General features: G+C 42.6%; 3 long non-coding RNA genes and 1 pseudogene across 5 annotated transcripts in view; 2 read left to right on the top strand and 2 right to left on the bottom strand.

Annotated features, from left to right (window-relative positions):
* LOC114271981 (syntaxin-71-like) overlaps positions 1-21,889 on the bottom strand; it is a 290,405-nt pseudogene that overhangs the window by 138,336 nt on the left and 130,180 nt on the right. The window lies entirely within an intron of this gene.
* On the top strand, positions 2,091-7,109 carry LOC114305458 (uncharacterized). Of its 2 annotated transcripts, XR_014332316.1 has the most exons (3): positions 2,091-2,305; positions 5,921-6,028; positions 6,702-7,109. It is a non-coding gene; the product is annotated as an uncharacterized LOC114305458 (long non-coding RNA). The 2 variants fall into 2 exon arrangements; XR_014332315.1 differs by lacking the exon at positions 2,091-2,305 and having other exon boundaries at positions 5,031-6,028.
* Positions 6,290-7,071, bottom strand: LOC145792637 (uncharacterized). Its single transcript, XR_014332317.1, has 2 exons — positions 6,635-7,071; positions 6,290-6,468 (listed from the first exon to the last, which is right to left on the bottom strand). It is a non-coding gene; the product is annotated as an uncharacterized LOC145792637 (long non-coding RNA).
* LOC145792640 (uncharacterized) lies at positions 7,217-7,657 on the top strand. The gene is made up of 2 exons (XR_014332319.1): positions 7,217-7,312; positions 7,384-7,657. It is a non-coding gene; the product is annotated as an uncharacterized LOC145792640 (long non-coding RNA).

Here is a 21,889-nt window from a genome sequence, read left to right as displayed (position 1 = left end):
AGAGTACTCGGTGAGTTTTATGCTTTAGCATCCTTGCATGCATGTGAGTGACTGCCATGAATAGCATGCTTACCATGAGGCTATTTGCTTATGTGATATAAACTGCATGAATGCCTGTGGGTGAAGGTTGGGTTATTTGGATTGGAACAATTCATCAAATGTGTGTTTTAAGCCCACTAGATAGTGGCAAAATCATGTTTTCTAAGCCCACCCGAGGGTGGCAAATCCACGTCTTAGCCTACTTGCGAGTAGCACCATCAAACCATTTTCAAACAAACAAACATGAAATGTTTTGTTCCAATTCAGGCGATCCAGTCTATACTTGTATGCTGTGCGCATCACATAGTAAATCTAGGCTAATAACCAGAATAAGAACACACAATGTTTTCAAAACTTGATATCATGGTTAGTAGAGGCCGATCTTTGATCGGGCGAGCGGGGGTGCTCACGAAGTGACCTTCCCCAATCGTACCCAAGTTCCCGAGCCGATGCAACTTTGGTGATAACGGACACGTGGCCTTAGGCAAACGAGTCAGGATTTCCTAAATTTCTCCAAAATAAAATATTTAGGTGGCGACTCTGTATCTGGCAAAGCAGTCCATGTTTGGCACTTCTTTCAAAAATTTGTTTTCTCAAAACGATTTGCCGGATTTGGACTCTTTGGTTCAGACTTAGAACCGTGACACTTTGAGAGTCCTGAGCTGTAGTGACCCCAAATGAACGGAACGAGAGCTCACCCTCCCGGGGCGTTCGGGGACGTCTACAGTATTCCAGTGCCAAAAAAAATATTTATGTTTGGCACTGTATTACTGAACTAAATATTTATGTTCAGCATTGTATTACTGAACTAAATATTTATGTTCAGCATTGTATTACTGAACAGAACCTTAATAGTCAGCAAACTAGTACCAAACCAAAAACAATCCAGAATCGTAAATGCAATATAGATAAACTTACCAATGCAACGCCAACCTCATCGGAGTTGTTGTCATCGTCCTCCATTACTCTATAAGTATCAACGAATGGTGAAAATGACCACAAATGTATAAACTTGGAGTCCATAATAGGATTGTTTGCAACATTAACTGATTTGAAACACCAAACACATTTGAAACTACTGAACAAAACAATTTTTTCATAATCTAAAAATATCAAATTAGGCTAAACTGATAGTCACTCCTCGATATATTTTTGTAATTTAAATAGGTCAAAATATATAAATTTATAAATAAAAATATAAAATATAAAATAATATTTATTAATAATCAAGAGAATTTTGGTGTAAATAATTAATACTAGCGGTTGGCACATACAATATGTGTGCAATTCAAATAAATAAAAATAAAATAAAATATTTATTATACATTGTGTGCTAGTTAAGTGATAAGAGTCTTATTCATTTGATATAAGTTTAAGATTCAAGTACCTACCTTTTATCTATCTAATTTTTCTTTTTATTTTAAATAAAAAAAAATAGACACAAAACAGCATAAGAAATCAAGGTTTTAAGACATCACAAGAGATGTTTACTTTATATATAGTATATATATTTATGAATATGAATATGAATTATACAGAACATAATGGGTATGTTTGGTTTGAGTTTGGGAGATGAGTTTTAGAGATAAAAAGTACGAAAAGTTGTTTGGTTTGGTTTTTTTCAAAAGATGTTTTGGAAAATTATTTTGAAAGAGAGTTTTGGAAAAAGTGATTGATTTGATGTGTATGGGAGAGAGATTTGTTTGGAAAATTTGTAAACCAAACAAGTTTTGGGAAATTTTTTTGAAAAAATTTGTTTAATTTGATTACTTTTGAAAACTTATTTGTAGAAAATTTTCCCCAAAAATTTTTGGGAAGCACAAACCAAACAAGGCCAATAATTTTGGATTAACGGGGGACAGTTGATCAATTTCACATCTGTCTTTATTTACCTAGGCTTGGTTTGGTATTTCTTTAAAAAGTTAGAAAGCCACTATCATATTTAAATCACGTCACATCTCTATTACATTACTTCAAACCTAACTTATATTTTATAAAAAATAAAAAAATACGCTTATTTAGATCATTCAAATCACCCCTTCATACTAATTTTTAATGCTAATTTTGCAGACAACTAGGCAAAGCACCCAACCCAAACCAAACCAAACCAAACCAAAATATTGAGATTTCACCATTTTCTCCGCTGAAATGACTCTCTTCTCTATCTCTTTCTCTCTCTCTCTCTATATATATATAGATAAAAGATATACAGATGCCTCTCTCCGTATATCGAATTGGTCGTTTACCCGTAATCGGCCTCTGCAAGGTATGATTTTTCAGTAGAAATCTTCAACATCGTCACCGATCATCCTTTCATTATCTGTTACCGTGAAATTTCTTGTTTTTTCATATAATTTTCTTATGTGCCTTTTTATTCGATTGTGTTCTTGTTTAATTTGTTCTTCGATTATATGATCATTATATATTTTTTCATTCTGATTTGCATTTTTGGTTGATCAATGGTTTCTTTTGAGAATCTTCGTTTCTGTGTAGCGTGAGAGGGTTTGATGTATATATATATGTGTGTGTGTGTGTGTGTGTGTGTGTGTGTTCGTCCTGTTTTAAGACAGGTTTTTTTTTTTTTCCCCTTTGATTGAGTTGATGATAATGATGATGGTTGTGTCAGTTGTCTATTTTTTTTTTTAAATATTAATTTTTTTGTTTGTATAATGGAGTTGAATCAGATAACCATTTTGGGTTTGTGATTGTTGACGTGCATATTTGATTCCGCCCTGATTTGCTAGCTCTTGTTTTTGGATTTAAATAGTAGTAGTACTGACTCAAGTTAATATCTTTGCTGGGTTGAATTAAGGGTTGTTTTGAGAATGGACTTTTTAGTATTTTTTTTGGCATTTTATTATAAGACGTAAAAAAGTTAAGATGATACTGTTTTTTGGTGTTTTTTTTAAAAAAACTTTTTGGCTAAAAGTATTCTTTATTATACTAGAGCAGTAGAACTTACAAATTATAACTTCAGTTCAGGGTTTGAGCAAATTGCATTATTTCTAGTAAAAGATTGAGGCTGATGGTCTTGGTTTATGGGATACCAAGTGTTTCTCTTATTTATCTTATCACAATTGTGTTGATGGTTCCATTTTCTATAAATCTGTTTCATTTTGATTGTTTGGTTTGTTGATTACACTGGTCATATGAATTCAAGGAATAATCTTTGAGCCAAAATTAAGATCAGTTTTGGCTGTGCTGCTTTGTGTCTTATCTCTTAAACTGCTTTCTCAGCCAAATTGTACAAAATAGGAGAGCGAATTAGCATACTAAATGAAGAAATTGTGTTGTTTTTGGTTTAAGTTGATCAAAACAGGTGTAATCATAGATATATGTAATTTGTATAAGCTGTAATTTTCTGTATGAAGTTTTTATAGAATGCTGTAACTTCATACTGAACTGGAAATCAACTGCCTGTTTGACTGTGCTGTTTGTTGTTGTACAACACAACTATGACATTAACCGTGGTCTTTAACTTCCCTCACTACCATCATCCGACATGGTTTGGTTTTGTTGTTAATATTGAAAAGTGAAAGTGGTTTTGATTGTGTTAAAGAACATCCTAATCTGACCCTAAGAATTATAATATGGTAATATGCTTTAGCAAGGGATAATTCATTCTTTTAGTTAAAAATTTGTTAAGAAATGGGCAGGAAATGTATGTAGTGATAAACAGCAATTAATCACGGGTGGTGAATAATAAAGGCAGTCATTTACAGATTTGGGTTTGTCTGATCCAATTTGGTCAAGAGTTCAGTAGCCACTGTCTATCTCAGGCTTTGGCACAATTTGATTGAGGAAATCCATGTCTTGCTACCTCCTCTTCAACTGAAGGACCTCTAATATGTGCATGCCAAGGGCATAGTAATCCAAATTCCAATCATGTGGATTTCTGTGTATTGTGACAATGTTCTTAGTTGGGAATACATACTCTTACTGATGAATTATGCTAGAAGCATTAAAAAAATATACTAGGGCAATTATTCGGTGCATTGGATTGTTACAATCCTCGTTTAAGCTGAAAAAATAATGTGTTTGATTTATCAAGTAATTGAAGGCTGCTATTATAGTCAATAGATAAGCAAAGACGGGTAGAAATATTTAATATACCTAGCACCCAAAAATCAAGTGTTTGATTTATCGAGTAATTCAAGATTGCTATTACAGTCCATAGTTAAGCAAAGATGGGTAGAAAATTTTAATATACCTAGCATTTATTTGTACTGATGATGCATTCTTTTATTGAGAAATCTAGTAAACAAAATCTTAATGGTACGATCTCATGCCAACTAGTAAAATTTTGTCATTATCTTGTACCCATAATTTCATTACTTTGTCAAATGCGTATGGCCCTGGAGGCTCAGAGATCATTCATCTGAAAATGAAATTATGGAGTCTTCACTAAGTTCACACTCTTCCCCGAATTTCCAAAGTCATTTGAATGACAATACCACAATCACGTTTGCACTCATGAATTTGAAAATCTTCTACTTATTTTAAGCAATCATCCATCTTTCCATATGACTAGATATCTTGTGGTTACTCTAAAATGGCAAATTGGCAAGTCCGGAAGAGGAAACCAACCTTTCTTATCACATGTCAATTGGGTTTATGTGCTTTATGCTTTACATTTATGAGCAAAACTCGATGTATACAATGAAGTTCCTCAAAAAAAAATTGCCCATAAAGAGCTAAGCCTGCACACACTATGCTTTTCCCCTAGCTTTCCCTTCAAGAAAAGATTTTGCCACTTCTAATCCAAAGATCAAGAACAAATTTGTGAATTTTCTCCCCAATTTTCCATGGTAACCAAATAAAAAATATTGGCTTTGTTTGGTTTCATTTTCAGAATCTATTTTCAGAAATTAAAAAAAATAATAATAATAAATAGTATGACACTATTAAACACCTAAAGGATATTTTAATTTAAAAAAAAAAAAAATTCTGCCCCAAAAGATAAAACCATGTGAAGATGATGATTTTTTTTATTTTTTTTTTCCCCCATTTTCTAAACCAAATTAATTTTTAGTTTTTTCAAGATACATGTCTAGGATCAATAAATCGACCGACCTTTAATTGGTTTCTTCTCCATACCATTAAAAACTTTTAATTCCTTTTCACCCAAATTATCCAAATCATGCCCAAAGAAGCCAACGCCCTCACTGTCTTACCTTTGTTCTTAGCTCTCCCCTCCCTAATTATGCAAGAGGTCTGATGAGGAACGCGCATGCGCCCATTTTGGTATTACAATTATATAACTGTAATTTTATGTATTTAATATTTGTGTTTATTTATTTTTAATTAGGACTTAAATAAATATTCAGTTTCTTCTTTTGTTAGGATCTAGTTTTATATTTTAAATTAGGGTGTTGGCCTATAAATTACTGAACCTCATCTTTCCTGGTGACTTTGAACTGGGGCCCCCTTTTTGGAATTTCTGTGCTGTATGTTTTTATCATTTACCAAATATGTACAACTTGTCTATGTATTTGACATCTAGATGACATTATTTGATCCAAATGTTCTTTTTAGGACACTGATGCAGTGTTGGTTTGGATGCATTGAATAACCTTGATTAATTCCTCATTATGCGTGGATTTTGAAAACTGATGAAAGTTTATTTAAGTTGTATGTTAAGTGACCAAGATTATAATTTTATGGAAGGAAATAATCTAAATTGTTATTGTCATCTTTGTTATGGCACAAGTGCCATTTTATAGCCAAGCATTTGTTGTATTTTTTTGGGTAATATCATCTTGCTGCAGTTTTTTTTTTTTTTGGGTTGATTTTTTTCACCAAGTACATACATACTCTTGGTGCTAGCACTGCTCTAGATTGTATTTCCGGAAACTAGGTTTAGACGGTTATTATTATGCAGGTTTTCAGATGCTGGTATAATTAAATGGAGGATATGTCCTGGGAGATGTAGTAGGATACATATAACTAATAGCTGTGGTCTAAGGCTTTGTTGAGTTGAGTTTTTGAGGTATGGGGACTCTGATGGTGTATCATTCTTGTTAACATCTCTTGTAATTGTACTGAACGTTAGTTAATATGGAGGCTTTGGAATGAGGGCATAATTTCTTTACATCTGTGGGTGAGAATTCTTGATACTGGGACCTTTTCTCCTCCTCCTCTTCTCTCCTGTTTTTCTATCTGACAAATTTGTGTTTTCAAAAAGGAACCTATCTTTTATACTCTGGAAATGCCAGTCTGTTTTGTCCACTTTCTCCATCCCAAAGTGTTATTTTTAAGAGATTTACATACTTTTTCTTGTGTATTTTTGTTGAACCTTTTTACCGTGTGGTAACATGGCTTTGGTTGCGTACAAAACTTAATTTTCTGCCCTTTCTTATTTTTCTAATGCCATGTTGCAAATTAGTTTTGGAAACTTTGGTTACTTAGTCCCTGGCCATCTATAGGACACTAAGGCCAAGTTTGGGAAGACTAAATAAGTGCACTTTTTGACTTTTTATGAAATATGGGTTGGGTTTGAAGTGATGTGTTAGAGATGTGATGTGACTTAAATAAGATGATGTGATTTAAATAGGATAGTGACTTTTTGGATTTTTTAAGAGTTGCCAAACTTGGCCTAAATTTGGTGGTTATAATAGTTAGCATTGCTTCTTTAACAGCATTGAATTGCAAATGAATTGCAGGGCCCTTTAGGTAATTTGGACAACTGATGAACAGATTTGAGTCTGAAGTTTGGTCTGCTCATCAAGTTTCATTATAGTCATCTGCTCCGGTTGCGGTGTCTTATTTGTTGGCGTTTATATTGGGAGAGCAAACTTTAGGGTACGTTGTTGATAAAGCTGCAGAATTATCTTAGGACGTTGTTCTGTGGAATTTAATTTTTTCAGAGGACTCAATTTTGTTGTAAAAACATTGCAGTTTTATATGAGGATTGTGTGAAGCCTTAGAATCTTGGGCTTCTTTATTATTGGTGTTAAATATGTGGCATACCGAGTATAGTTGGTATTTAGCGGCATCTTTGATAAGAAATGACACAATTTATATCTTATTTTAGTTTCTAATACACTTGGGAGATTCCATGGCTTCCAAAACTTGTGCTCTTTGTTCTCCATCTTGGAAGTTTGATTACTTTTGCTTTAATGAGTGGGGGAACTAATGTGGGGCTCACTTATAAATTAACTGATTCAGTGTTATTGTGCTGCAAAGAGTTCACTGCAGGATTGTTCTCGGTGATTAGCCCATGGGTGGTTATTTACTGTTGGAGATCATTATCTAGTGAAACTGGAGTTTTAAGGTGATATTATGACATGAAAATCCTATTCATACTATAGTCAGATTTGCGGTTGACCCAATAACATGCTCCAGGTTGGGAATCTTTACTGCAGCATGAGCTTGTGTAAAAGAACTTGGTCTTTCTGATGATTGGCAAGGGTTATGTAGTTCAAATTGACAGAGTGCTGGGTAATGATTCATTGCATTCAGTCTATTGATGATTTGATGTAGCAATGCTTGAAAGCTTTTGATTAGTGTTATCAAAAAACGCTAATACTTAGCGAATTACGTTTTGAAACACACATTTTGAAACATGGTACACTCATTTTAAAATGATAAATTTAGCGGATTTAAAACGTTTTCAAAAGTTTTTTCAATATATTTCCTTACAACTTTTCTTATCAAATATAATCAACTAAAATTTACGACTTTTCTTATCAAATATAATCAACTAAAATATAAGGTGAGTGAAGTTTTGATTGGACAAAATGTGAGAATGGGTCATAATGCTCATATAGAAATGTGTTGTTAATTGGAAATTATTCTAAAAGTACGTTAAATTATTAAATGTTGGGGCTTTTAGTATTTTTTAAAAATTTGTGTTTGAGATGATTTATGAATTTTTTTTTTGTAGCTAAACAGATATTTGTGAGAGAAAAAAAGTAATTGATTGGTGTGTAGGATGTGACATTTTGTCTTATTAACTATTTTAATATATATATATATATATATGTTAATCTTTATTGACTAGTTTAGCTAATTTAGCTCATCTCAAAAACCAAACAAGATTGAATAACAAACAAATTGTTATTTATTGGCTATGTTTGTGAACAAGGGTTGAGGCTAAAATAATTAATAAAGACAAAAAATATTAAAATAGTCAATAAGACAAAATATCACATTTTATACATTAATTAATCATTTTTTTTTTGTCTCACAACCATCTATTTAACTATAAAAAAAATTCACAAATCATCTCAAACAAACATAATTTTTTTTCATCTCATAAAATAATCAAAAAGTTAACTAAAATAGTCATTTGTTCCAAAACTTTAAGATGTGTTTAGTTCCTAAATTTGAGTAGAGATTTATAAAGAAAAAGAAAAAATAAAAAGATGAGTAATCACACACCTTTTATAACTTTTTATCTTTTATTCTTTAAATTAATGAACCAAACAAAACCTAAAAAGTCTGATATTCATACCTCCATTTTTTTGGAGTATAGACAGAATTCTGAACTGACTTTTGCTCCCCACTATGCTTCAAATCTGTTCCAGACCAGAGCGAAAGCTCTAACCACACTTTCAATGTCTTTAAGCACCTTAGTAAGTAAAATGAATAAAAAGCTCCATAACATTAAAATGAATAAATAAGTAAAATATTTTTTGGAGTAGGGTTATTTTCTGACAACCTGTTTGGTCAGAGAGCGTTTTATTAGAAAATAGAACCCAGACACTAGTAGCAGATCAGATAATGGTTGGCTTTTTCCAAAAAGTGCTTCATTGAGGCATTTAGGGATTTTTCTTTCTTATTATATCATAACCAACACTAGAGTTGCGTTATGAGCTAAAGCATGATTTTAGAATCAAGAGTCAGTATCGCCATCGTCAATTCAACAGCGATTTTTCAGCTCCTTCATCTAGGGATGGCAATTTGAAATCGGCCCGACGGGGACCCGACCCCTCGACCCCGATTAGAACGGTTTTTTCCTGAAAAATATCCCCTACGGGCCGGAGATGGTACTCAAAAATAAATCCCTGATGATTTTCGGGCCGGGGACGGTGATATATTTTTCACCCCTGACTCCGTCCCCGTTAGTCCCCCGAATCAAACTTATTATATATGCCCCTTAATAGTTAATATATAATATAACCCTCAACTATTCTGTTCTGTCTCTCTCTCTCTCTCACTCTCTCTTCCCTCTACACTCTCTCACTCTCGCATCTCTCCTCTCTCTCACTCTCGCATCGCACCTCTCCTCTCCACCTCCTCAACGTAGCCGTCACTGTCCGCGACGCCGGAGTCGCTGTCCACCTCGTCGTCGTCTCCGCCGTTCGTCTCCTCCTCAGCGCAGCCTTCACCTCCGTCGACTCCGCCGTTTGCTCCACTTCCATTGTTGCCCTCTCTCAGATCTGTGTTGATCTCGTTCGATCTACGCCGATCAGCCATTCGTCGCCGCCGATCAGCCGATCTATGCCGATCTCCTCCGTCGTCCTCTCTCTCTGTGTATACATGTATGTGCATGTCTCTGTGTATGTATAATGTATGTGTGTGCTTGTGAATGTATACATGTGAGTATGTATGTATGTATGTATGTATTTGTTGAATGTTGTTGAATGTTGTTGAATGTCTCTGTGTTGAATATATACATGTGAGTATGTCTCTGTGTTGAATGTTGAAACAGATTTGGATCGGGGAACTTTCGGAGTCGGGGAAATCTGATCCCCGTTGGGGGCGGGGGCGGGGACGGGGACGGGGACCGTGATAGGTTCCCCGTCGGGGATCGGGGCCGGGGACGAGGAAGTTTTGGCCATCGGGGATCGGGGACGGAGAGTGGGATCCCCGGCCCCGCCTCGTTGCCATTCCTACCTTCGTCACAGCCTTAGGAGGCCACTGATGCCGCCAAAGGCTTGAAGAAGAAGAAGATCTAAAGCTCACCTACGACTTTCCACACCATCGCGTTCACGTCATATTCACGCCATCGCCAATCCAATATCAACATCTACAGATCTGTAGATCCGCCTATCCTAACCCTAGATCTAAACCACCATCGTGGTCTGGCAGCGAATATGAAGACGAAGATGAAGAGTCCAACGATGATATGGTTTTGTACAGTCAAAGAGATTGGGTGTGGATCCAGAATTGGTCAAGAAGGAAAAGGAGATTTGGAGATCTGGTTCTATATTATATATGTGTGTGTATATATATATATATTTCTCTACTTACATGTGTATCAGTTGCATGTGAATATATATATGTGTTTCAAAGTTCTATGTTTGTTGATTGTTGATTTTGATGTTATTTTCTCTTTGGTTCCCAAGAGAATGAGGGAAAAGTTGAGAAATTAATCATTTGAACATCAAAGCAACAATGAGAATAAGACTATATTTGGTTTTCTTGTTGTGTTTCTGTGTTTTTCTCAGCAACCAAACACACAGGGTTATCAATACATGACACTTAGTGTGATTCAAAGTCGATATTCTACTTAGATCATAGTATTTTTCTGTTTTACATATCAGTCTATTTTACTGCTATCGTATTGAGGTGTTGGCTAGTTTATGCGCCTTTGTACAAGTTTTTATTTATTATTTATATTTTTTTGTTGTTTGATCTTGTGAAGAGACATGTTGTTGTTGTTGAATTTAAATAGATAGATTTTCAAAACATATGGATTTGTTGTTATTGTTGTTGTGTTGTGGAATTCGAATTTTATTTGTACAAATAGTGAGAAGAGAGATAAAAGAATTTGAATAGATAGATTTTTTTCAACAAATAATTTCAACATATAGATTTTTTGAATAAGATAACTTGAACAGGCAGAGAGAAATCTACGTAATTTAAACAGATAGAGAGAAACCCACAGAATTTAAATAGGCAGGGAAAAAAAATTAAACAGATAGGGTAAAAAAATTGAACAGATAAGAAAAAAAATTAAACAGATAGGGAAATTTTTTGAATAGATAGGGAAAAATTTTTAACATATAGGAAATTTTTTTGAACTGATAGTCAACAAAAGTTATTAGATAAATTAAGGGATAAAATTGGAAACAAAATATCTTTTAAAACAAATAAAGGGACTTCTCACTAAACTATTTCACAAATGGTGGATTTCTGATCAATAAAAAATATTGAGAGGGAGATTAATGATATGGAATTGGGCCGGACAGATTTGGGCCGGACAGAGTTGTGCCAGACAGATTTGGGCCAAACAGGTGTTGGCCCAAGTTGTGTGGCCCGGCCTTGAAGGAAGCTGCTCGGTTAAGGCAGCGCGTGGATTGACCGAGCTGCAAGGATCCGTGTTTATGAAGCCGGTTAGGTGAAAAGTCCAGCGCCAGGAAAGGCAAGGTTGGACCGAGGTACCTGTTTGCTCGGCAGATAGGTCGACCGCAGGCAAGCGTGAGTTGTCCCGAGCTCGGCTTTGCCGAGATGCCGCCGAGTCCGGTCCTCATCTGAACTTAGCTGTTGGAGTACTTGGACATGAAGCACAACATGGCAGACGATGGCAGAGATGGTACTGCCCGGCTGCCGAGCTCCTAGGAGAATGGGCAGGCAGTTGGGTTAGGTGGTGCTCAGCAAGGTTTGTGCTGATAGATGGGATAACAGTGCCACGTGTTGAGAGGTAACTGGGAGTAGATTTGGGGCGCATAAGGTATATAAGCACGTCTGCGCCCCCCATACGGAGGCAGATGAACATTTGATAAGAGAAATACTTACACTCAACTCAGTCATTTCTCTCTCTATCCCTGTGTGTGTCTAACTTGTTCGTCGGAGGGGTTTTCCGGCCACACACCGCCGGGTAGCTCACTGTTGTTGTGCACGCATGTGATCGGACAGAAACGGAGCTTAGAAGAAAGGAGTGCGGGCTTGCCTGAATATCTGCTCCCCGCACAATTGGCGTCGTCTGTGGGAACCTTGCAGATAAAACCTTGTCTTCCAAGCTCATCCGATCGCTTTCTATGGCGAACAACGAAGAGATTCCGCTGTCCGCCATCGATGGAGTCACTCCGGAGTCAGGCAGACGGAGAGAGAGACACCCCACCATTACTCCGATGGGGGACTTGGAGACATTCCCAGGAGGACAGTCGGGAGAAGTGCGGGATAAGCACGGAAGAAGCCATTGTCATTCACGGAGTCCAGACGGTCATCGGCAGAGGAGAGACTCACACACCAAACGTCTGGAAAATAAGCTGAAGGACCAGGACGCCGTCATCCGGTGAATGGCGGCGGAGATGGAGGAGCTGAAGCGGCATGTCAAAGGGAAGGGTGTAGCTGGAGTGGGAGACCACAGTGAGCGCACCCAACCCCGCCGTTCAGGTAGTCAGAGTCAGCGGCACACACCGTCCATCTCTGTTACCAGAAGTTACCAGGTTGGTGATTCCGATGTGCGCGCAGAGAAGTCCAGCGCGCAAGATAGCACTTACCAGCCCTCACGTCCGGCGACGACGTCGAGGTACACCTATTCCGCTCGATCAGAAGATTTGTGGCAGCCTTGGAGCAACGGGCTCACCGGCGGGAGGCACAGAGGATACCGGCTTTCCAGCGGTTATCCTACGGGGTTCACGCCAGCGAGGAGGTCGGAATGCCTCCACCCCGCCTAGCGGCGCCACTCCTTGTGGATTCCGACTTGGCAAGGTTGAGCGCCACCCCTTTCTCCTTGGAAATATAAACAACCCCGCTTCCGGCAGGCTTCCACCAGCCGAAGTTCACATTGTACGACGGGAAGACCGATCCCTACATGCATGTAAGTCATTTCCGACAGGTCATGGCTGGACATAGGCGGAATGATGCTCTTATGTGCCTCATCTTTCCGTCAAGTTTGGGCGAACTAGGCTTGAAGTGGTTTGAAAGGCTGCTGGAGGGGAGTATTGAGAGGTGGCATCAGCTGGCCGAAGCCTTTGTCACGCGCTTCAAAACTAACACCAAAACACCAAAAGAAGTTGATCGCCTACTGAGTGTCAAGATGGAACCGAGCGACACATTGAAGGCGTATAACTCCAGATATTGGGAGACCTTCAACGAGATCTTGGATTGCCCGGTCAACCTTGCAATCACTCAATACAAGCTTGGTCTCCCGGTCGGACATAGACTGCGGGACTCGCTTACCATGCACCAACCGACGTCCATGGGCCAGCTCATGCAGCGCATCAATGAGCACATCTGAGTCGAGGATGATGCATCAGCATCTACCGTGAAGGCAACTCCGATAGCAACAGACAAGAAGACAGCCGGCAAAGTGCACGCAGTTGGGCAAAAGTCCAGCCGCTCAAGTGACCGAGCAGCAGAATCGGACCGTGGCTCGAATCGCAAAAACCGGGGTAGAGGACGTCGGAATAACCGAGATGACTACCCCCGAGATGACGTAGCGGAGGCAAACAGAAGGTTGAAGGCAAGGACTGGCATAACCACGGTCTTCAAGATTCTAATCTATCGCATACTTAGTGAAATCCGAGACGAGGAGTATGTCCGGTTTCCTGCTAAGTTGGGCGATGGACAAAAGGGCTACAATCCGCGGTATCGTTGCACATTTCATCGAGAGCGAGGCCACCGGACTAAGGATTGTTTGCCTTTGAGGCAACACCTGGAAGAGCTAGTCGCGGCCGGACACCTAGACCTTTACATTGATGGGGGCGTAAAGGCGAACCAGGCTCCGGTTGAGCCCAGGGGATAGGATGACCGAGATGCGCCACCACAAGGAGTTATTAATGTCATCCACGGCATAGTGGAACCGGAGCGTGTTTGCGAACTTCGGGGTATGATGAAAAAGGCAGAACATATGAGGGAGGTTTTGTCGGTACAGCCTGCCATCAAGAGGGGGAAGACCGTAGAGAAAGATGTGATTAGTTTCACCTCAAGGGATCTAGAACGTATTCAGACGCCGCACAACGATGCCTTAGTAGTAACACTCCGCGTCAAGGAATTCGATGTCAAACGGATCTTGATCGATCAGGGAAGCTCGGTCGAGATCATGTATTACGACGCGTTCAAGCAGCTCAAGCTCCGGGAGACAGACTTGGCTCCGGCAACTTCGCCACTGGTTGGTTTCAACTCACAACCGGAGTGGCCTTTGGGAAAGATTATCCTGCCGGTCAAAGCGGGATCTGTGGTCAAGCAAGTGGAGTTCTGGGTGTTACAAGTTCCTTCTACTTATAATCTAATCCTTGGAAGAGGATGGCTTCACGCCATGCACGCCGTAGCGTCGACCTACCATCAGGTGATGAGATTCCCCTCGGCTATGAGGGCAATCGAGGAGATTTGGGGAGATCAAGTCATGTCCAAACAGTGCTTCGTGGCAGTGAACGGGAGCCGGGCTGCCAAAGGCTTCGTTCAAATGATAGAAGGACCGGAAGACCAGGGAGTTTTGACGATGTGGGCACCAAGGCAGAGCACAAAGCTGTTGAGGAATTGGTGGAGGTGCGAGTTGATATGGAGCGGCCGGATAAGTTCTTCCTGATCGGTTCCAGCCTCACGGCCCAAGAAAGGACCGAGATGATTGAGTTTTTAATGACCAACATCGAAGTCTTCACATGGTTGCCTTATGATATGCCCGGCCTCGATCCAAGTTTTATCTGCCATCACCTCAATGTCTTCCCCGGAGCAAAGCCAGTCATTCAACGAACAAGGAGATCGGCGCTGCATCACGCCGAGGTAGTTGCAGAAGAAGTGAAAAACTTGCTCGAGGCACGAGCAATTCAGGAAGTGCACTACCCTCGGTGGATTTCCAACACAGTAGTGGTGCCCAAGAAGAATGGGAAGTGGCGAGTTTGTGTCGATTACAAGACAGTCAACTGAGCTTGTCCGAAGGATAGCTTCCCTTTGCCCCGTATTGACCAGCTTGTGGACTTGACGGCTGGACATAATCGGCTCAGCTTCTTAGATGCCTATCGTGGCTACCACCAGATTGCTATGCATGGGCCCGACCGAGAGATTACTTCCTTCACGACTCCAAGGGGACTCTTTTGCTATCGAGTCATGCCTTTTGGTTTGAAGAACGCCGGGGCAACTTTTCAGAGGACGGTGACCAAGATGTTTGCTCCTTTGCTTGGGCGGAAAATGGAGGCCTACATTGATGATATGGTGGTTAAAAGCCGGCATGCAGGAGACCACTTATCCGACTTGGCCGAAATGTTTGCCATTCTCAAAAAACACAAGCTGCGCCTAAATGCGTCTAAGTGTGCCTTTGGCGTGGGATCCGGAAAATTTTTGGGATTCTTAGTCACGAACCGAGGCATCGAAGCAGACCCCACTCAGATCAGTGCCGTGCAAGATTTGAAGCAGCCCAGCTCGACTAAGGACGTGCAGTATCTGGCTGGGATGGCTGCAGCGCTTAATCGATTTATAAGCCGGTCATCAGATCGCTGCCGTCATTTCTTTCAAGCATTGAAATCAAAGTTCTTGTGGGACGAAGATTGTGACCGGGCTTTGGCCGAGCTCAAGGAGTATCTGTCTTCTCCGCCACTGTTGGTTACACCAAAGCCAGGCGAGGAACTCTATCTTTACCTTGTCGTCTCACAGCATGCAGTCAGTGCGGTGCTTGTCCGAGCTGAAGGAATTAAGCACCTCCCAATCTTCTACGTCAGTAAGACCTTGCTACCGTCAGAGTCGAGATACTTGCCGTTGGAAAAGCTTGCGTTAGCATTGATGATGGCTTCAAGGAAGTTGGCGCACTATTTTCACGCCCATACCATCATCGTTTTGATCAAATTCCCCCTTAAGGCCTTATTTGAACGGGCAGACTTCTCTGGCCGAATTCTCAAGTGGACGGTCGAATTGGGTCAATTTGATGTTAAGTTCCAGCTGCGCACTGCTATAAAAGCCCAGACCTTGGCCGATTTCGTTGCGGAATTCTCACCTGGAACTCATCCGGTGTGCCCAGTCGACATTACCGTGGCAGATGATGAGGTGAACGCAAGCACGACCGAGACACAACAACTTGGTAGAGTTGGCGACGCGGACTTTGCGCGCCCCTCCGGCACACCTTCAGTTTGTACAAATCCACCGCACGGTAATGCGATAATGGAATTAGGAATCACCGTCCAACCTGCTCTGTCCGGTACCGCATCACAAATGGGGGCAGAAGTGGAAGCACTCAGCCTAGAGCCTGCGGCCAGCAAAATACCCCAACCTGGAGATTCGCCTACGGACTTGGGCATTGTAGATCAACTTGCCGAGTCCGGGGCCGAATCACCAAGGGGGAAAGAAGTGGAAGCACTCAGCACAGAGCCTGCGGCCGGCATAATACCGCAACCTGGAGATTCGCCTATGGACTTGGGCATTGTAGATCAACTTACCGAGTCCGGTGCCGAATTACCAAGGGGGGCTGAAGTGGAACCAGTCGGCACAGAACGTGCAACCGAACAACCGAACAACCGTAATCTCATCGACCTTCGAAACTCTCAGGACCCTTCAGAATGTTGGAAGCTCTTTGTGGGGGAGATGTGGAAACTTTTCGTTGATGGAGCGTCGAACCGTCACGGTGCGGGCTAGGTATCGTTCTTATCTCGCCGGATGGCCTAAATATTGAACATTCTATCACCCTTGGCTTTCCAGAATCCAACAACGAGGCTGAGTACGAGGCACTTTTCGCCGGACTCAAGAGCGCCCTTCAGATGAAGGCTTCCGCGCTAATGGTGTACAGTGATTCCCAACTTTTGGTTAACTAAGTCGCTGGGATTTATGAAGCAAAGGATGACAGAATGGCAAAGTACCAAGCTCTGGTCAGGGAACACATCAAGCAATTTCAGGCAATCAGAGTTCAACAGATTGGCCGAGAAGAGAACAGCCGAGCTGATGAGCTGGCCGGCCTTGCTTCAATGGTTGATGGTATATCTCCTAACCCCCTGTTAATTGAATTCCTTCCACGGCCAAGCATAGAGGAAGCCGGGCAGACGGATGTACTCTGCGCCGCGCTAGGTCCTTCCTAGATGGACCCTATAACCCTATTTATCAGAGATCGGACTCTGCCAGCCGACAAGAAAGAAGTGCACAAAGTTCGGGTGAAGTCAGAGCGATTTTGGCTCTCTCCATCTGGAGCGTTGTATAAAAAGTCCTTTACCGGTCCTTATCTGAAGTGCGTGCACCCGAGTAGCGTGGAGGCCTTCTTGTACGAAATTCATGAAGACATCTGTGGCAGTCATGTAGGAGGCAGGTCCCTGGCCTATCGGGCTATATCGCAGGGCTACTGGTGGCCATGCATGCAGGCCGACGCACAAAAATATGTCAGCAAGTGTGAAAAGTGCCAGAAATTCGCCCATCAGATCCACCAGCCGGCCAAGGAACTTCTTCCCCTCACCAGTCCTTGGCCCTTTGCAATGTGGGGGCTAGATATAGTCGGGCCGCTACCAACAGCACCAGGCAACCGAAAGTTCTTCATCGCGACGACAGATTACTTCACCAAATGGGTTGAAGCTGAGCCATTGGCAACAATCAAGGAGAAAGACGTGAAGCGGTTTGTCTGGCAGAATGTGGTCACGCGGTTTGGCGTCCCCAAGATTTTGATCTCTGATAATGGCACCCAGTTTGACGGTCGCCTATTCAGAGGATTTTGTAAAGATCTAAAGATTGAATTCTACAACTCTACTCCGGCTTACCCGCAGTCCAATGGTCAGGCCGAGGCATCAAACAAGACCATCCTGGATGGGTTGAAGAAACGACTGAAGAAGGCAAAAGGAAAATGGGCTGATGAGCTACCCATCGTCCTTTGGGCATGCCGAACGACCCCACGGCGATCTACCGGGGAAACTCCATTTGCTTTGGCTTATGGCATGGAGGCGGTCATACTTTTGAAAATTGGCATGCCCACCCTAAGAAGTGAAAGTTTTGAGCCCGAACTGAACGCCGAGGCCATCGCCCTAGAACTAGGCCTAGTGGAAGAGCGTTGGGAGAAGGCCCTCATCCACGTGGCCGCCTACCAACGAGAGCTCTCAAGGAAGTACAACAAAACAGTGCACCCCAGACCGTTCAAAGTAGGTGATTGGGTTTTGAGGAAAGTTATGGGCAACACCCTGGTGCCAGGTGAAGGCAAACTAGGGGCAAATTGGGAAGGACCCTACAAGATAACCGGTCTGGCGGGCAAGGAGGCATACCACTTGGAGGATCTGGATGGTAGAGGAATACCCCGGCCATGGAATGCGGCCAACCTCAAACTGTATTATTTCTAGCTTTAGCTTTCTTTTTGTGCAAAGGAATTTTTTGGCTTACACTTCAGAATGTAATTCTTTTTGTCAATATATAGAAGTATCCTCTTTGCTTTGGCATTTTGATTATTGCTCTGTTTTGAGTTTCCCAACCGAGGTGATTTACTCCGGTTAGAAGAGTTGATGACTTGTTCAACTAGGATTTCCAACCGAGATGATTCACTCCAGGTGAAAGAGTTGATGACTTGCTCAACTAAGGATTCCTAACCGAGATGATTTACTCCGGTTGAAAGAGTTGATGACTCGTTCAACTACGATTCCCAACCGAGATGATTCACTCCGGTTGGAAGAGTTGATGACTCGTTCAACTTAGGATTCCCAACCGAGATGATTCACTCCGGGTGGAAGAGTTGATGACTTGCTCAACTAAGGATTCCCAACCAAGATGATTCACTCCAGTTGGAAGAGTTGATGACTTGCTCAACTTAGGATTCCCAACCGAGATGATTCACTCCGGTTGGAAGAGTTGGTGATTTGTTCAACTTTGTTGTTCCAACCGAGATGGTTATTCCGGTTGAAGAAGTTGATGTTTGGTTCAGCTTAGGTATTCTCAACCGAGATGGTTTATTCCGGTTGAGAGACTTGGTGATTTGTTCAACTTTGTTGTTCCAACCGAGATGGTTATTCCGGTTGAAGAAGTTCAATTCTGCTACTCATACCGTGATGTGAATTCTGGTCAGGCCAGGTGGTTCAAACCGAGATGTTTTGCTGAAGTTAGAGTTGGAGAAAACCGTGCAAACACTTGATGAAATTAAACCTTTTCATTGATACAAAGTTAATACAAAAGGTGGGGAACTTAGCCCGGTTACATTTGCAGACAAAGAAAAAATAAAACTAAGCTAAGGGGGAGAGGTCTGGGAATTCCTCATCCGCTTCCAGGGTGACCGTTGCTGTCTAGTCCTGGACACCGGTTCCAGTCTGGCCGGGCTCCCCCTGCTCGGTTTGGTCATCTCCCTCAGTGTCTGCCTCGGCTTCTTCGAGTCCTTCCTCGGCCTCAACCTGCAGCGCGCTGACGACGTCATTAGCGTATGGAATGAGGTAGGTTGGTAAGAAGACAGCCGATGGAGAGGCAAACATGCCAGTGTCAGGACCTTGACCGAGCTGTTGACAGGCAGCCTTCCATCCAGCTTTGAAATATATGTCCTAGGTGGTGAAGACTTGTTTTTTATAGTTGTCTTCCGCCTCTTTGAAGCCAGCATTATTGGTGTCTTCACAATCCTTATCCCTGGACTTCTTGAGCGCGTCCAACTCGGCCTGGAGCTCGTCCCTCTTTTTCTCGGCTTCGTCGAGTTGGCCGAGCAACCGGTTGTTGTCGGTGTTGGCGATTTCAAGCGAGGACTTTGCTCGGCCAAGCTCGGTTTGGAGGCTTTGGACTTGGCTGGCAGTATCGGCTGCCTTTTGCCGAAGTCGGTGGATGCACTCCATGACCAAGTGTTGTTTTTGGATGGCCTGCAAAAAGGAAACTTGATCAGGGAAGAAACCGTGCAAACACTTGTGAAAATTTCAGAGACAGATTGAAGCTTACCCTGGCCATGGACTTGACAGACGACTTCACCAACCGGGTGTCAGGGACGTGGTCGCTGCCGACCACGTCGCTCGGTAGGAGAAGGGCCTTGGAAAGATCGTAGGCGAGCAAGTGCTCTTTGTCGCCCTTGATCGAAGCTGTCGCCGGGATGTCTTTACCCCGGTGTTTGAGTGGCGGACGCCAGATTGGTGTTGGGTCAACTATGACGGTAGGTTGCTCGGTGGTTAGCTCGGTAATCAGCTCGGCAGACGGGTCCGCGCGAGCTCTTTTGCCAGCCCGGCGTGTTTCTTGGCTTGACTGCCCGGCAGGTGGAGAAGCTAGGACGACCACGGCGCCGCTTGACTGACCGGCGGCTGGCGAGTGGATGACGACGCTCGGTATCTCGGCAGACGTTGCGGTGAGCAGGTTTTTCATTCGGCTTCGTTTGGCCATCTCTTGCTCTTCTGTCAACCGGATTAGTGGAACGTCTGGCAAAGTTGGATCTGGAGGAGGTGATGGGGCACGGAGAAAGTCTGTAACTTTACTCCGGCGTGGTGCCGAGTATCTGTAGGTTGGCGTGTAGCCGAGCAACTCATTGCAATCCCGGTGGTTGTAACGGAGCACGGTGCGGATGGCTTCAATGTTGGGAAATTGGTAGTTGGCTTGCAAGGCTTGAATAGCTGCAGGAGAAACATGAAGAATGGTTAAGTGCAGAATAATAAAGTGAATTGACCGAACAAAACAACACGGCTTATATGTGGAACCGAAGTTCTTACTTATGAACCAGCCCGGTACCTCGGCTGTTTCATAATTGCTGGTTACCCAGAAGAAATCGTCATCGTGCAAGTCCTTGTCTGGTGTTCCGGTCATGATTTTTTCTTTGCTCGGCCTAATCTTAAGGTAATAGGCGAGGCCGTCGCCGGTGTGCCCCAGGGTGTACTGCCACAGTATCTCGGCTAAACCTAAGTTAGTGCCTAGCCGGTTGTTAAGCTCGTGCACGCCGTTTATTATTCGGTATGTGTTGGTGGACACTTGAGTGGGTGCTAGCCCGATGCGGCGCAGGAACTCTGTAATCAATGGGTTAAGGGGAAACGAAGGCCTCCTTCGATGATTGACAGCACGGTATAGGGGCACTGCTCTCTGCCCCAAGGCGTTGTCTCAATTTCTGCAAGCTCAAGGTGGACGTCGGCCGGGATGCCGTACTCCTCCCTGAATGCGGCCAGAGCAGCCGGAGTATCTACCAGGAACCGGAATTTCCCCATGTACGGCCGGCCTAAGTTAGCTCGGCTTAGGAGGTTTGGCACAGTGGTGATTGGAGGCTGACCGGTCTTTGTTAACCTCGATAATGGACAGTGGTCCAATTGGACCCTGCAGGAAAAGGATGGCAAGTGTAAGAGGAAGCGCGGTTGCGTAAAGCGAGCTTGACTTTAGCTCGGTCATGAAGAGTGCCAAACCACCTCGGTCGTAAAGGCTAACCGAGGAGCTCGATCGCCCGAGCGGACCAGATGCTAGCTCGGTCGAACGACCAAGTCCTTTGGCTATTCCGGTTTTTACTAAGGTTGGGGTGAACAGGTTCTTTGCTCGGTCTAAGCGGTTTTTTGGATCTAAGGAGGACCTGGAGCCCGGTCGTCCCCAGATCTTCAAAGTTTATCAAGGAAAATGAAGAACACCATGAACAGTAAGGGGTTTGGGACGATTTTGTATGCCTAAATCCTAAAACCTAAGGAATAGGTGCCCTAAAGTGTAGAATAACAAATGTAATAGCAAAAGCTCGAAGAGACTTACCAAGATTTGGTGCAAATGCAGTTCCTTCCAACGCAAACACAAAGTAAGAACGAGAATGGAAGCTTGGCGAGAGCACAACAGCTTCTAAGTGCTTGGAATGCCAGAGAGTCAATAAGAATCAAAGGAAGAAGGAAGATGCATGTTTATAGGGGTGGTGAGGCCGCTCAAATTCAAAATTGAGGGGACGGCTGGGTTGGCTGCTCGAGGACCAATAGAGGATTGACATGTGTCCCCATTTATGGCAGCATCAGAACTGAAGAGACATGGTGAAGAGTCGAGGGGTCAACTGGGCAAGTTTTGAAGACAGGAATGTCAACTAGCTCGGTCGCCATTTTGCATACTAAGGACCGATGAAGAATTACCCCGGTCAGGATAGGTAATCCCAGTCACGCTTCAG

Source organism: Camellia sinensis, chromosome 6 (genome assembly GCF_055761805.1).
Source record: "Camellia sinensis isolate YWXY chromosome 6, ASM5576180v1, whole genome shotgun sequence".
NCBI lineage: Eukaryota > Viridiplantae > Streptophyta > Magnoliopsida > Ericales > Theaceae > Camellia > Camellia sinensis.
Note: the sequence above shows the minus strand (reverse complement) of the source record. Positions and strands in the feature narration are given on the sequence as shown.